The sequence below is a fragment of the Pseudophryne corroboree genome, chromosome 9 (assembly GCF_028390025.1).
Source record: "Pseudophryne corroboree isolate aPseCor3 chromosome 9, aPseCor3.hap2, whole genome shotgun sequence".
Taxonomy (NCBI): domain Eukaryota; kingdom Metazoa; phylum Chordata; class Amphibia; order Anura; family Myobatrachidae; genus Pseudophryne; species Pseudophryne corroboree.
The window spans coordinates 454,086,754-454,101,563 of NC_086452.1; the positions used below are offsets into that span (position 1 = coordinate 454,086,754).

At 48.0% G+C, this 14,810-nt stretch overlaps 2 long non-coding RNA genes across 2 annotated transcripts in view; one reads left to right on the forward strand and one right to left on the reverse strand.

The window, feature by feature from the left end:
• LOC134957134 (uncharacterized) overlaps positions 1-2,145 on the reverse strand; it is a 71,715-nt gene extending 69,570 nt beyond the window's left edge. Inside the window, exon 1 of the long non-coding RNA XR_010186489.1 lies at positions 2,029-2,145. This is a non-coding gene — a long non-coding RNA (uncharacterized LOC134957134). The remainder of the gene's footprint in view (positions 1-2,028) is intronic.
• Positions 1,349-14,810, forward strand: part of LOC134957133 (uncharacterized) — a 44,415-nt gene continuing 30,953 nt past the window's right edge. The window contains exon 1 of the long non-coding RNA XR_010186488.1: positions 1,349-1,429. This is a non-coding gene — a long non-coding RNA (uncharacterized LOC134957133). The remainder of the gene's footprint in view (positions 1,430-14,810) is intronic.

The following is a 14,810-nucleotide window of genomic DNA, read 5'->3' on the forward strand; positions in this document are numbered from 1 at the left end:
AGAGTCTAGAAGGCCATTTGACCAGTATCCCAAAATAAGTGAATTAGGAACAGAAAATCCTTGGATTTAACGGAAAGATTGAGAAAAGGATGAAGGTTTGGATAAAGGACAGCGTTACAATCAATGGTGTAATCTGGCATGAAGGTCCGGTGACCAGCGGAGCCGCCCAGGGATCAGCCCTGGATCCTCGATCTGTAGTTTAATATATTCATCATTAGTGGTATTACATGTCATATACAAGCGGAGGTGTGTCTTTTCCAGCTGACACAAAGTAACAAGGCTGATGTCTCTGATGGGATAAAGCAAATAACTAGTGATTTAGGGAACATAGTAGAGAAACCAAAAATGTGGATTTTTTTTTTTTTAATTGAATCAGTTTTAACTTTAATATAAAGGTTACACACCGCATCCGGCGCATAAAGGTATCAATGCTGAATCATATACGGTACACGCGCCGCATTCCACACTTGGAGCAACAAGCGTGACGTCATGGTAAACACGGTATAGTTTATTTGCAATCAGCGTATTGGCGGCTCTTCCGTCTGCAAGTCTATGCTGATGGTCTACAGACTCCCCGCTGTACATCCGTGCGGCCAAATGTGCAAGGATTGAGACGTCATGTTTTAGCGCCTAGTAATACCGACGGATGCATCCTTCGATGCCACCATCGGTCGCACCATCGCAATTTGTACCAGCCGTATGGCAGGTGCGGCCTCCTATGCCTTTGGCTGCGAACGCAGCCACTTGCATCGACACGCTTATGACAGTCCCATAATATGCCCCCTGCACCGCCCATGTGGCAGGCAGCTGTCGTGCACATAGCTATCCACGCTTCCTCAATTATACAGCCTTCAATGCATCCAAATGTACAATACTACATAGAAATGTCAAATTATATGTTGATGCCAACAGAAAAGAGAGATTGTAGTTATAGTAACCAAGTGGCGACGGCAATTGCAGGACAAGGATTGTGTAAGTATTGCAGCAGTGCTTGTACAGTCAGTCACCTTGAGGCTTACTATATAGGCTTCCTCAAGTCACGGTGAAGCAATCTTTAGCCAAACCCATCGGACAGTATTGCCAGCAGTGGTTATCTTCATCGAAAGCAGTTGTCAAAGCCCTATCTCCGAAAACACCGCTTAAAAAGGTTAAAAATAATTTTAGGCTTGTTCAGTTAAACAAGTGTACCCTAATTCTCTAAAAATGTTTAATTCAAGTTATTGTTCACTACGCTGACCAGCAGGTGGCACTGTCCTGTTAGTGTCTATGGCAGAATTAGGCACCTTGTGGGTCTCCAGCTGTTTTACAGCTACACGTCCTGCCAGCCTATGACAGCAGGCGCCAGGCTCTCTATGTATTGTACAGAGACAGGGCTTCATGAAGAAGCGTTCCTTTGAAAAGAGTACGGCCCCTTTCTTACGCCAACACGGTAAGGTATAGGAAATATCTTGCATTTTCCAGCATTATTCCTCAATGATTGCTCCTGAAAATGATTTTTTGCCCATGTGCAGTAGCAAATAATCGTGACCATGCGCATTGTATGCAGTTCTCGTCCGACTCAGAATCAGACGAGAAGTATGCAGTTTGGTTCTCCAGAATCCGGACCAAACCAAAACCCGGTCCGGCTCTCCAGAGGAGATCCGATCCGAACCGAGTCCTGGTTCGGATCTTCCTGCAGTTTGGAATTCGGATTTAAAATCAGAATTTTGTGTTTTGGATTGCAGTAATTACATGATTTTAGTTGTTTTTATGGATTTTTATCAATAATTATCAATGTTTTTAACGGTTTTAAACTGAATCGAAATCTGAATCCGAGCTAAAACACTTAAGAGTGATTTTCCCAAAACCAAACCGTGATGATGAATTAAAACTAAAACACGGGGGTCCACGCACATCATATGTGTTCTCAAACAAATTTTGGCCAAGTGATAATAACAAGATCATAGCAATTAGACAGACAGAAGTCTGAAATGTAGGAAGTAGTGATATAGGAGATACTGGTAAATCCAAGGTAGAGATGTATCATACCTTCTAAAGAGAGCAGTTGGGAAGTTGCACATAATGGGATCCGGTCAGAATCCTGGCGGTCTGGATCCCAGCTATAAAACTGCTTATGCCGGAATCCTGACACTTAATGGAATGCCGGCAGTGAAATCCTAACAGGAATTACAATCCCGCCGGCTGCATCTCGACACCCGGCATTCCGATTGCTAAACTGCCGGAAGCTGGAGAGGTAAGCCATGGGGGGGTAGATTTAGGCTGTGGCAGGGGTGGCAGGGGTGGCAGGGGGGGGGGGGGAGGGTTATGGATAAGCTGCAGCCTGGGGAGATGAGATTAGGGTTAGGTTGCTCAGGGGGAGGGGGGGGTTAGGATTAAGCTGGAAACAGAGAGGGTTAGGGGGCCATTGGATTTTGATATTCGGGATGTCATGGTCTGTACTCTGACTGCTGGAATCCCGTCCACCAGGATATCCATCCCTACCCACCCATATTAACTAATCAGCCTCTTGATACATTTGCCCACTTATCCTCCAGTTCTGACAGTGATTCCATAGACACGACAAAGATAAGCAGAGACACGGGTCACCCAGGTCTAGTTCCAGTAGAAATAACCTCCACAGACTTTCAAGCAGAGATCTTTCTCCACTAGGGGGCAGTGTTAGTGCCCAAGAACTCATTGATAGCATGTCCTGCTTTCATTATTAAGAAGAATAGGACGCAAATGATGTGCAATGTGTAGAGGGTTTGATTTTCCAACTCCACAGCCTAAATTGTTGTATTTGTTGGGGGTTTTTTTTTTGACTAAGTGATACTGCATCAATGACTATAGACACAAGATAGAGGAATAATGGATTAACATGAACAGCACAGCAATAGAAAGTATTAGCTGATACCATAGTAACGCATGAAACAGCCAAAAGGCAAAGGCTATAAGAAGCCTGGAAAACAAAGGGACTTATGAAAAATGATGGAATGAATGGTCCTACTGCAATGTATTTGTTTCTGTTGTTCTAGAGAAGAAGAAAGGGGAAAAGGGGGAAGGGAGAACATGGAACAATGGATGGAGGAGTCTACAGGGTGAGATCAGGGCCATCCCAATACTTGGGAGTTAATGAATAGAAACCACTGGTCCTGAATTTGTTGGCATGTAGGAAGAGTGTCCTGCAATAGGGATATAATGTATTCCATGGATGGTCTATGCCAGGGGTAGCCTACCCTGGTCCTCGAGAGCTACCAACAGTGCATGTTTTCCAGGCCTCCTCACAGAGTCCACCTGTGGATCTTTTAAAATGTGTCAGTGAGTAATAACTGTACATGTGCACCTGCCAGGTGAGCTGGAAAACATGAACTGTTGGTAGCTCTTGAGGACCAGGGTTGGCTACCACTGGTCTGTGTCATATTCTGTTCATGGGCACACTATAAATGTGAGAAAGGGGTAGTCATCAATTGCCCCGTGGCTCAGCAGCAACAATGGAGGTTATACCGTGAACAGAGCACACTTGCAGACCAATGTGACAAGGCTGTATATGGGGCAGGTCACTGGGATGGGGCCGGTGTAGGTCTGTTGCTGGGTTGTTGTGACCAGTGGGATCTCCCAGTAGGAAGGACATTCATTAACCTTTATTTGCACAACATCAGCACTTTACAGTTGGAGTGAAGCAAAGAAGCTGTAAGTTCTGATCAAACATGTTCCTTTCCGACCAACGCTTCTTGCAAAACACCTGGCTGTGCGCTGATGCACCTGGGTGCTCGGCCTGGTGTCTGCTCTTGGGAGATGCCTTCACAGTCTAGAAGTGTGCCCAGGTATGAGGAGAGGCGGAAAGGGATGAATGTCAATTAAAAGCCCAACCTCCAATCTTTCTACTAAGTAGGGCTTGGTTTAGTCCCGTTTATGAATGAATTCTAAAAGGGAAAAGACATCAGGACTGCATCAATGTGTGCGCCAAACATTTCCTTACATTGCATTTGGAGCACCTGTAAATTCATTTCTCCCCCAGGGCTTGGGATCACAGTAAGCCCAGTACTTGTGGTGTGAGTGTGCAGGCAGGTCAGGGCTTTACTTTTCAAATCTAGTGCAGAGCAGGGTGTAAGTGCAGGATAAGGGTGGGAGCGCGGGATACGGGTGGGAGTGTGGGATAAAGGTGGGAGTGTGGGATATGGGTGGGAGCGTGGGATTAAAGGTGTGAGTGCGGGATAAGGGTAGGAGCGTGGGATGCGGGTGTGAGCGTGGGATAAGGGTGGCAGTATGGGATAAGGATGAGAGCGCGGGATAAGGGTGGGAGTGCAGGATAAGGGTGCGAGAATGGTATAAGGGTAGGAGTGCAGGATATGGGTGGGAGCGTGGGGTAAGGGTGGGAGCGCAGGACAAAGAGCAGGAGTGTGGGATAAGGTTAGGAGTGTGGAATAAGGGTGGGAGTGTGGGATAAGGGTGGGAGCATGGGATAAGTGTGAGAGCGCGGGGTGGGAGCATGGATAAGTGTGAGAGCACGTGGTAAGGGTGGGAGCATGGGGTAAGGGTTGGAGCACAGGATAAGAGTAGGAGTGTGGGGTATACGGGTAGGATCGCAGGATATGGGTGAGCCCGCGGGATAAGGGTGAGAGTGCAGGATAAGGGTGGGAGCACGGGATAAGGGTAGGAATGCAGGATATGGGTGGGAGCTTGGGGTAAGGGTGGGAGCGCAGGACGAAGAGTAGGAGTGTGGGTTAAGGTTAGGAATTTGGGATAAGAGTGGGAGAGTGGGATAAGGGGGAGAGCGTGGGATAAGTATGAGAGCGTGGGGTAAGGGTGGGGGTGCAAGATAAGCATGGGAGCATGGGATAAGTGTGAGAGCTGGGTAAGGGTGGGAGCGCAGGATAAGAGTAGGAGTGCAGGATAAGGGTGGGAGAACGGGATTTGGGTAGGAGTGCAGGATATGGGTGGGTGCATGGGGTAAGGGTGGGAGCGCAGGACGAAGAGTAGGAGTGAGGGATAAGGTTAGCAGTGTGGGATAAGTATGAGAGCATGGGGTAAGGGTGAGAGTGCAAGATAAGGGTGGGAGCATGGGATAAGTGTGAGAGTGCGGGGTAAGGGTGGAAGTGCAGGATAAGCGTGGGAGTATGGGATAAGTGTGAGAGCTGGGTAAGGGTGGGAGCGCAGGATAAGAGTAGGAGTGCAGGATAAGGGTGGGAGAACGCCGACGGTATTTGGGTAGGAGTGCAGGATATGGGTGGGTGCATGGGGTAAGGGTGGGAGCGCAGGACGAAGAGTAGGAGTGAGGGATAAGGTTAGCAGTGTGGGATAAGTATGAGAGCATGGGGTAAGGGTGAGAGTGCAAGATAAGGGTGGGAGCATGGGATAAGTGTGAGAGTGCGGGGTAAGGGTGGAAGTGCAGGATAAGAGTAGGAGTGCGGGATATGGGTGGGAGCGTTGGATAAGGGTGGGAGTGCAGGATAAGAGTAGGAGTGTGGGATAACGGTATGAGTGCGGGATAAGGCTGGGAGCAAGGGGTAAGTATGAGAGTGCGAGGTAAGGGTGGGAGTGCGGGATAAGGGTGGGAGCACGGGGTAAGTATGAGAGCGCGAGGTAAAGGTGGGAGTGCGGGATAAGGATGGGAGCACAGGGTAAGTGAGACAGAGCGGGGTAAGGGTGGGAGTGCGGAATAAGGGTGAGAGCATGGGATAAGTGTGAGAGCGCGGGGTAAGGGTAGGAGTGCGGGATAAGGATAGGAGTGCAGGATACAGGTGGGAGCGTGGGATAAGGGTGTGAGTGCAGGATAAGAGTAGGAGTGTGGGATAAGGGTGGGAGTGCAGGATATTTATTATTTCTCTGACGTCCTAGTGGATGCTGGGAACTCCGTAAGGACCATGGGGAATAGCGGCTTCGCAGGAGACTGGGCACAAAAGTAAAGCTTTAGGACTACCTGGTGTGCACTGGCTCCTCCCCCTATGACCCTCCTCCAAGCCTCAGTTAGATTTTTGCACACTAGGGGCTCACTAGGGGCTCTCCTGAGCTCTTAGTGAAAGTTTAGTTTTAGGTTTTTTATTTTCAGTGAGACCTGCTGGCAACAGGCTCACTGCATCGAGGGACTAAGGGGAGAAGAAGCGAACTCACCTGCATGCAGAGTGGATTGGGCTTCTTAGGCTACTGGACACCATTAGCTCCAGAGGGACCGAACACAGGCCCAGCCTCGGAGTCCGGTCCCAGAGCCGCGCCGCCGGCCCCCTTACAGAGCCAGAAGCAAGAAGAGGTCCGGAAAATCGGCGGCAGAAGACATCCTGTCTTCACCAAGGTAGCGCACAGCACTGCAGCTGTGCGCCATTGCTCCTCAGCACACTTCACACTCCGGTCACTGAGGGTGCAGGGCGCTAGGGGGGGGCGCCCTGAGCAGCAATAGAAACACCTTGGCTGGCGAAAATACATCACATATAGCCCCCAGGGCTATATGGATGAATTTTAACCCCTGCCAGATTCCACATAAAAGCGGGAGAAAAGGCCGCCGAGAAGGGGGCGGAGCCTATCTCCTCAGCACACAGGCGCCATTTTCCTTCACAGCTCCGCTGAAAGGACGTCTCCCTGACTCTCCCCTGCAGTCCTGCACTACAGAAACAGGGTAAAAAAGAGAGGGGGGCACTAATTGGCGTAATAATTACAAATAGCAGCTATAAGGGGGAAAAACACTTATTTAAGGTTATCCCTGTATATATATAGCGCTCTGGTGTGTGCTGGCATACTCTCCCTCTGTCTCCCCAAAGGGCTAGTGGGGTCCTGTCCTCTGTCAGAGCATTCCCTGTGTGTGTGCTGTGTGTCGGTACGTTGTGTCGACATGTATGAGGAGGAAAATGATGTGGAGGCGGGGCAATTGCCTATAATAGAGATGTCACCCCCTAGGGAGTCGACACCTGAGTGGATGATCTTATGGAAGGAATTACGTGACAGTGTCAGCTCTTTGCAAAAAACAGTTGACGACATAAAACAGCCGGCTACTCAGCTTGTGCCTGTCCAGGCGTCTCAAAAGCCATCAGGGGCTCTAAAACGCCCGTTACCTCAGATGGTAGATACAGACGTCGACACGGATACTGACTCCAGTGTCGACGGGGAAGAGACAAACGTGACTTCCAGTAGGGCCACACGTTACATGATTGAGGCAATGAAAAATGTTTTACACATTTCTGATAATACGAGTACCACCAATAGGGGTATTATGTTCGGTGAGAAAAAACTACCTGTAGTTTTTCCTGAATCTGAGGAATTAAATGAGGTGTGTGATGAAGCGTGGGTTTCCCCCGATAAAAAACTGATAATTCCTAAAAAATTATTGGCATTATATCCTTTCCCGCCAGAGATTAGGGCGCGTTGGGAAACACCCCCTAGGGTGGATAAAGCACTCACACGCTTATCAAAACAGGTGGCTCTACCCTCTCCTGAGACGGCCGCCCTTAAGGATCCTGCTGATAGAAAGCAGGAAGGTATCCTAAAATGTATTTACACACATACTGGTGTTATACTGCGACCGGCAATCGCCTCAGCCTGGATGTGCAGTGCTGGGGTGGCTTGGTCGGATTCCCTGACTGAAAATATTGATACCCTAGACAGGGACAGTATATTACTGACTATAGAGCATTTAAAAGATGCATTTCTATATATGCGTGATGCACAGCGGGATATTTGCCGACTGGCATCAAGAGTAAGTGCGCTGTCCATTTCTGCCAGAAGAGGGTTATGGACGCGACAGTGGTCAGGTGATGCGGATTCCAAACGGCATATGGAAGTATTGCCTTATAAAGGGGAGGAGTTATTTGGGGTAGGTCTGTCAGATCTGGTGGCCACGGCAACAGCTGGGAAATCCACATTTTTACCCCAGGTCGCCTCTCAACATAAGAAGACGCCGTATTATCAGGCGCAGTCCTTTCGTCCCCATAAGGGCAAGCGAGCGAAAGGCTACTCATTTCTGCCCCGGGACAGAGGAAGGGGAAAAAGGCTGCAACAGACAGCAAATCCCCAAGAACAGAAGCCCTCTCCCGCTTCTGCCAAGTCCTCAGCATGACGCTGGGGCTTTACAAGCGGACTTAGGCACGGTGGGGGCACGTCTCAAGAATTTCAGCGCGCAGTGGGCTCACTCGCAGGTAGACCCCTGGGTCCTTCAGGTGGTATCTCAGGGGTACAAATTGGAATTCGAGACACCTCCCCCTCGCCGGTTCCTAAAGTCTGCTTTACCGACGTCTCCCTCCGACAGGGAGGCGGTATTGGAGGCCATTCACAAGCTATATTCCCAGCAGGTGATAATCAAGGTACCCCTCCTGCAACAGGGCAAGGGGTATTATTCAACGCTGTTTGTGGTACCGAAGCCGGACGGCTCGGTGAGACCTATTTTAAATCTGAAATCTTTGAACACTTACATACAAAGGTTCAAGTTCAAGATGGAGTCACTCAGAGCAGTGATCGCGAACCTGGAAGAAGGGGACTATATGGTGTCTCTGGACATCAAGGATGCTTACCTCCATGTCCCAATTTACCCTTCTCACCAAGGGTACTTCAGGTTTGTGGTACAGAACTGTCACTATCAGTTTCAGACGCTGCCGTTTGGATTGTCCACGGCACCCCGGGTCTTTACCAAAGTAATGGCCGAAATGATGATACTTCTTCGAAGAGAAGGCGTCTTAATTATCCCTTACTTGGACGATCTCCTGATAAGGGCAAGATCCAAGGAACGGTTAGTAGTCGGAGTAGCACTATCTCAAGTAGTGTTACGACAGCACGGGTGGATTCTAAATATCCCAAAATCACAACTGATTCCGACGACACGTCTGCTGTTCCTAGGGATGATTCTGGACACAGTCCAGAAAAAGGTGTTTCTTCCGGAAGAAAAAGCCAGGGAGTTATCCGAGTTAGTCAGAAACCTCCTGAAACCAGACCGGGTCTCAGTGCATCAATGCACAAGGGTCCTGGGAAAAATGGTGGCTTCCTACGAAGCGATTCCATTCGGCAGATTCCACGCAAGAACATTTCAGTGGGATCTGCTGGACAAATGGTCCGGATCGCATCTTCACATGCATCAGCGGATAACCCTGTCCCCAAGGACAAGAGTGTCTCTCCTGTGGTGGTTGCAGAGTGCTCATCTTCTAGAGGGCCGCAGATTCGGCATTCAGGACTGGATCCTGGTGACCACGGATGCCAGCCTGAGAGGCTGGGGAGCAGTCACACAGGGAAGAAATTTCCAGGGCTTGTGGTCAAGCCTGGAAACGTCACTTCACATAAATATCCTGGAACTAAGGGCCATTTACAATGCTCTAAGCCAAGCAAGACCTCTGCTTCAGGGTCAGCCGGTGTTGATCCAGTCGGACAACATCACGGCAGTCGCCCACGTAAACAGACAGGGCGGCAGGAGAAGCAGGAGGGCAATGGCAGAAGCTGCAAGGATTCTTCGCTGGGCGGAAAATCATGTGATAGCACTGTCAGCAGTGTTCATTCCGGGAGTGGACAACTGGGAAGCAGACTTCCTCAGCAGACACGACCTCCACCCGGGAGAGTGGGGACTTCATCCAGAAGTCTTCCACATGATTGTAAACCGTTGGGAAAAACCAAAGGTGGACATGATGGCGTCCCGCCTCAACAAAAAACTAGACAGGTATTGCGCCAGGTCAAGGGACCCTCAGGCAATAGCTGTGGACGCTCTGGTAACACCGTGGGTGTACCAGTCAGTGTATGTGTTCCCTCCTCTGCCTCTCATACCCAAGGTACTGAGAATCATAAGAATGAGAGGAGTAAGGACTATACTCGTAGCTCCGGATTGGCCAAGAAGGACTTGGTACTCGGAACTTCAAGAGATGCTCACAGAGGAACCGTGGCCTCTACCTCTAAGAAGGGATCTGCTCCAGCAGGGACCCTGTCTGTTCCAAGACTTACCGCGGCTGCGTTTGACGGCATGGCGGTTGAACACCGGATCCTGAAGGAAAAAGGCATTCCGGATGAAGTCATCCCTACCCTGATCAAAGCCAGGAAGGATGTAACCGCACAACATTATCACCGTATTTGGCGTAAATATGTTGCGTGGTGCGAGGCCAGGAAGGCCCCTACAGAGGAATTTCAACTGGGTCGTTTCCTGCATTTCCTGCAAACAGGACTGTCTATGGGCCTAAAATTAGGGTCCATTAAGGTTCAAATTTCGGCCCTGTCAATTTTCTTCCAGAAAGAACTGGCTTCAGTTCCTGAAGTTCAGACGTTTGTCAAGGGGGTACTGCATATACAACCTCCTTTTGTGCCTCCAGTGGCACCTTGGGATCTCAATGTAGTTTTGGGGTTCCTAAAATCACATTGGTTTGAACCACTCACCACTGTGGACTTAAAATATCTCACATGGAAAGTGGTAATGCTGTTGGCCCTGGCTTCAGCCAGGCGTGTCTCAGAATTGGCGGCTTTATCCTATAAAAGCCCTTACCTAATTTTTCATTCGGACAGGGCAGAATTGAGGACTCGTCCTCAATTTCTCCCTAAGGTGGTTTCAGCGTTTCACCTGAACCAGCCTATTGTGGTACCTGCGGCTACTAGGGACTTGGAGGACTCCAAGTTGCTGGACGTAGTCAGGGCCCTGAAAATATATGTTTCCAGGACGGCTGGAGTCAGGAAATCTGACTCGCTGTTTATCCTGTATGCACCCAACAAGCTGGGTGCTCCTGCTTCTAAGCAGACTATTGCTCGCTGGATTTGTAGTACAATTCAGCTTGCACATTCTGTGGCAGGCCTGCCACAGCCAAAATCTGTGAAAGCCCATTCCACAAGGAAGGTGGGCTCATCTTGGGCGGCTGCCCGAGGGGTCTCGGCGTTACAACTTTGCCGAGCAGCTACTTGGTCAGGGGCAAACACGTTTGCTAAATTCTACAAATTTGATACCCTGGCTGAGGAGGACCTGGAGTTCTCTCATTCGGTGCTGCAGAGTCATCCGCACTCTCCCGCCCGTTTGGGAGCTTTGGTATAATCCCCATGGTCCTTACGGAGTTCCCAGCATCCACTAGGACGTCAGAGAAAATAAGAATTTACTTACCGATAATTCTATTTCTCGTAGTCCGTAGTGGATGCTGGGCGCCCATCCCAAGTGCGGATTGTCTGCAATACTTGTACATAGTTATTGTTACAAAAATCGGGTTATTATTGTTGTGAGCCATCTTTCCAGAGGCTCCTCTGTTATCATGCTGTTAACTGGGTTCAGATCACAGGTTATACGGTGTGATTGGTGTGGCTGGTATGAGTCTTACCCGGGATTCAAAATCCTTCCTTATTGTGTACGCTCGTCCGGGCACAGTATCCTAACTGAGGCTTGGAGGAGGGTCATAGGGGGAGGAGCCAGTGCACACCAGGTAGTCCTAAAGCTTTACTTTTGTGCCCAGTCTCCTGCGGAGCCGCTATTCCCCATGGTCCTTACGGAGTTCCCAGCATCCACTACGGACTACGAGAAATAGAATTATCGGTAAGTAAATTCTTATTTTATTAACAGTTTCTCATATAGCACAGCAAATTTCGTTGCGCTTTAAAACTGGACACAATTAGAAGACAAAACTTGGTAAAAACAAACAGTCATAGAGGTAGGAGGGTCCTGCTCGCAAGCTTACAATCTATGGGGAAATAGGCATGGATACACAAGGATAGGTGCTATCTATTGCATAGCTGTCCACCAGATTGCAAAGGTTCTTGGTGGGCTGCATGATATCACATCACAGCCGTGATGAACCAGGGTCAGGAGGAAGGGAGAGTGAAGAAAGAAAATATGTGGGTGATATGTGTGTACTGTACTGTGGGAATATAATTGGATAGGAAAGCTATGAAGGTTATGTGGGTGGGTCTGGAATTTGGTATGCTTGCCTGAAGAGGTGAGTTTTCAGGGAACGCTTGAAGGTTTGAAGACTAGAGGAGAGTCTTATTGTACGTGGTAGGGCATTCCACAGAGTGGGTGCAGCCCGAAGAAAGTCCTGTAATCATGCATGGAAGCAAGTAATGAGAGTGGATGAGAGACGTAGATCTTGTGCAGAGCGAAGGGACAAGGTTGGGAGATATTTTGAGATAAGCAAAGAGATGTACATTGGTGTAGTATGGTTAATAGCCTTGTGTGTAAGTAACAGTATTTTATATTGAATACGGTAGAATACAGAGAGCCAATGGAGGGACTGACATAGTGGGTCTGCAGACAATGGACGTCTAGCGAGGAAGATTAGCCTCGCAGCTGCATTCAGAATGGATTGTAATGGTGAGAGCCTATGTTTGGGAAGACCAGTTAGGAGACTATTACAATAATCAATGCGGGAAATAATGAGAGCATGGATTAGAGTTTTTGCTGTGCCTTGTGTAAGATATGATCGTATTTTGGATATGTTTCTTAGATGCAGGTAACATGATTTTGAGACAGATTGAATGTGGGGAACAAAAGACAGTTCTGAGTCAAGTATGACACCTAGGCAGCGAGCTTGTGGTGTAGGGTTGATTGTAGAGTTCACAACAGTGATAGAAAAATCAGGTTGGTAACTGCTATTGGGCAGTGGAAATATAATTAACTGTGTATTGGAAATATTAGGTTTGAGGTGGCGAGATGACATCCAAGATGAAATGGCAGGGAGGCATTCAGTGACCCGGCCCAGTACAGATAGAGACAAATCAGGGGAGGATAGGTAGATTTGAGTATCACCTGCGTACAGATGATACTGAAATCCGAAAGAGCTGATTAGTTTACCAAGAGATGAGGTATAGATTGAGAAAAGTAGAGGACCTAAGACTGAGCCCTGCGGTACTACAACTGAAAGAGGTAGAGAAGAGGAAGTGGATTCAGAGAAATGGACACTGAAAGAGCGATTAGATAGGTAGGATAGGAACCAAGAGAGGGCCATGTCCCGAAGACCTAGAGATTGCAGACCTAGAGATTGAAGACCTAGAGTTTGTATGAGAAGAGAGTGGTCAACAGTGTCAAAAGCAGCAGAGAGATCTAGAAGAATAAGTAGTGAGTAATGGCCTTTAGACTTTGCAGTGAAGTGAATGCAGAAATAGGTGAAAGCAGTTGTTGCAGTGAGGTGGAAAGTTATCGAAGATTAATTGCATTAATATTTCTACGGGTTTGAGGAGGATTGGAGGATGTCAGCGACACTGAGTTAGAAGTATTAGAGGAGAGCATGCAGGTGATAAGGTTGCGATCTGAGAGAGGGAAAGGCATGTTAGTGAATTGAGAAACTGAGCATGATCTGGTGATACTAGATCAAGGCAGTGGTCATCCTGATGAGTAGAGGAGTCAGTCCAATGTGAGAGGCCGAGAGAGGAGGTTAGAGAGAGTAGATTGGAGGCATGAGCATCAGATTTTGAACTATCAATAGCAATATTGAAATCTTCATTGATAATGGTGGAGATGTCAGAGGATAAGAAGTAAGAGAGTCAGGCAAAAAAATCATCTAGAAATTGTTTAGGTTGCCCAGGTGGGCGATAGATAGCTGCAACATGCAGAGAAAAAGGAGTGTAAATTACGGTGTCCCGTTGTGGATGTTATTGTTAAAGTACAAAGATGAGTAAAAAGCTCATGAGTGGTGAGGTTTGTGGATAATTGAGGTGGCAATGTGTACAGAGGGGTGGGTTGCAGGGAGACTAAACAATGTATTTGCTTTGAAGAGAACACCATGGAGTGTAATGAAGTACAACAATTTGAGGTGCATGGTGTGTTTGTGAAAGAAGGTATTGAGGCTAGAGCATGAATGTATGTGCAAGTTTTTAAGTTGAACATTCAAATACTTGATTTCTGTTGTTGTTCAGCTGTTCATTTACAAACACATTATAAATGTGAATGCACTTTGACCAGCACAGCTGACCCTAGATTGCATGTAATGAATACTATGGCTAATTAACGCAGGCTCTGAGAAAAATGTGATGTTGATGAAAGGCGATAGATTATACTGTATTGGAGAAAGCAAACAACAGCCATATAGACCTTCATTAAGTATGGATTAATAAGTAAAATTTGAAGTACAAGTATAATAATTGCATGCAAATCATGATATAGCAAAAGTTGCTAACCATAGATTGTTTGCATAGTGATCACAAAGTGATGGTTGTAGAGTACTATATACATACATTAGAAGTTGCAAAGAAATTCATTTGTAGTTTTAGGTGCTTGATGTTTCCTTCCAGTTTTCGTACAGTTTAAGTACCGGATAAGTTTAGGCTGAAGACATTTATATTTCTACACTTTGATTTTCTACACCCTGCCTTGTATCCCTTAATATGTAGACCAAATACCAAGTGTTTGAATTATCCCTGATTAAGGCCACACGATAAGAGTTGGAGCGTGGGAGTACAGGACAAGTGTGAGAGTGCAGGGTAAGGGTGGGAGTGCGGAATAAGGGTGGGAGCATGGGATAAGTGTGAGAGCGCGGGGTAAGGGTGAAAGTGCGGGATAAGGGTGAGAGTGCGGGAGAAAGGTGGGAGCATGGGACAAGTGTGAGAGTGCGGGGTAAGGGTGAGAGTGCGAGATAAGGGTGAGAGTGCAAGAGAAGGCTGGGAGCATAGGACAAGTGAGAGAGTGCGGGGTAAGGGTGAGAGTAAGGAATAAGGGTGGGAGCATGGGATAAGTGTGAGAGCGCGGGGTAAGGGTGAAAGTGCGGGATAAGGGTGAGAGTGCGGGAGAAAGGTGGGAGCATGGGACAAGTGTGAGAGTGCGGGGTAAGGGTGAGAGTGCGAGATAAGGGTGAGAGTGCAAGAGAAGGCTGGGAGCATAGGACAAGTGAGAGAGTGCGGGGTAAGGGTGAGAGTAAGGAATAAGGGTGGGAGCATGGGATAGGTGTGAGAGCGCGGGGTAAGGGTGGGAGTGC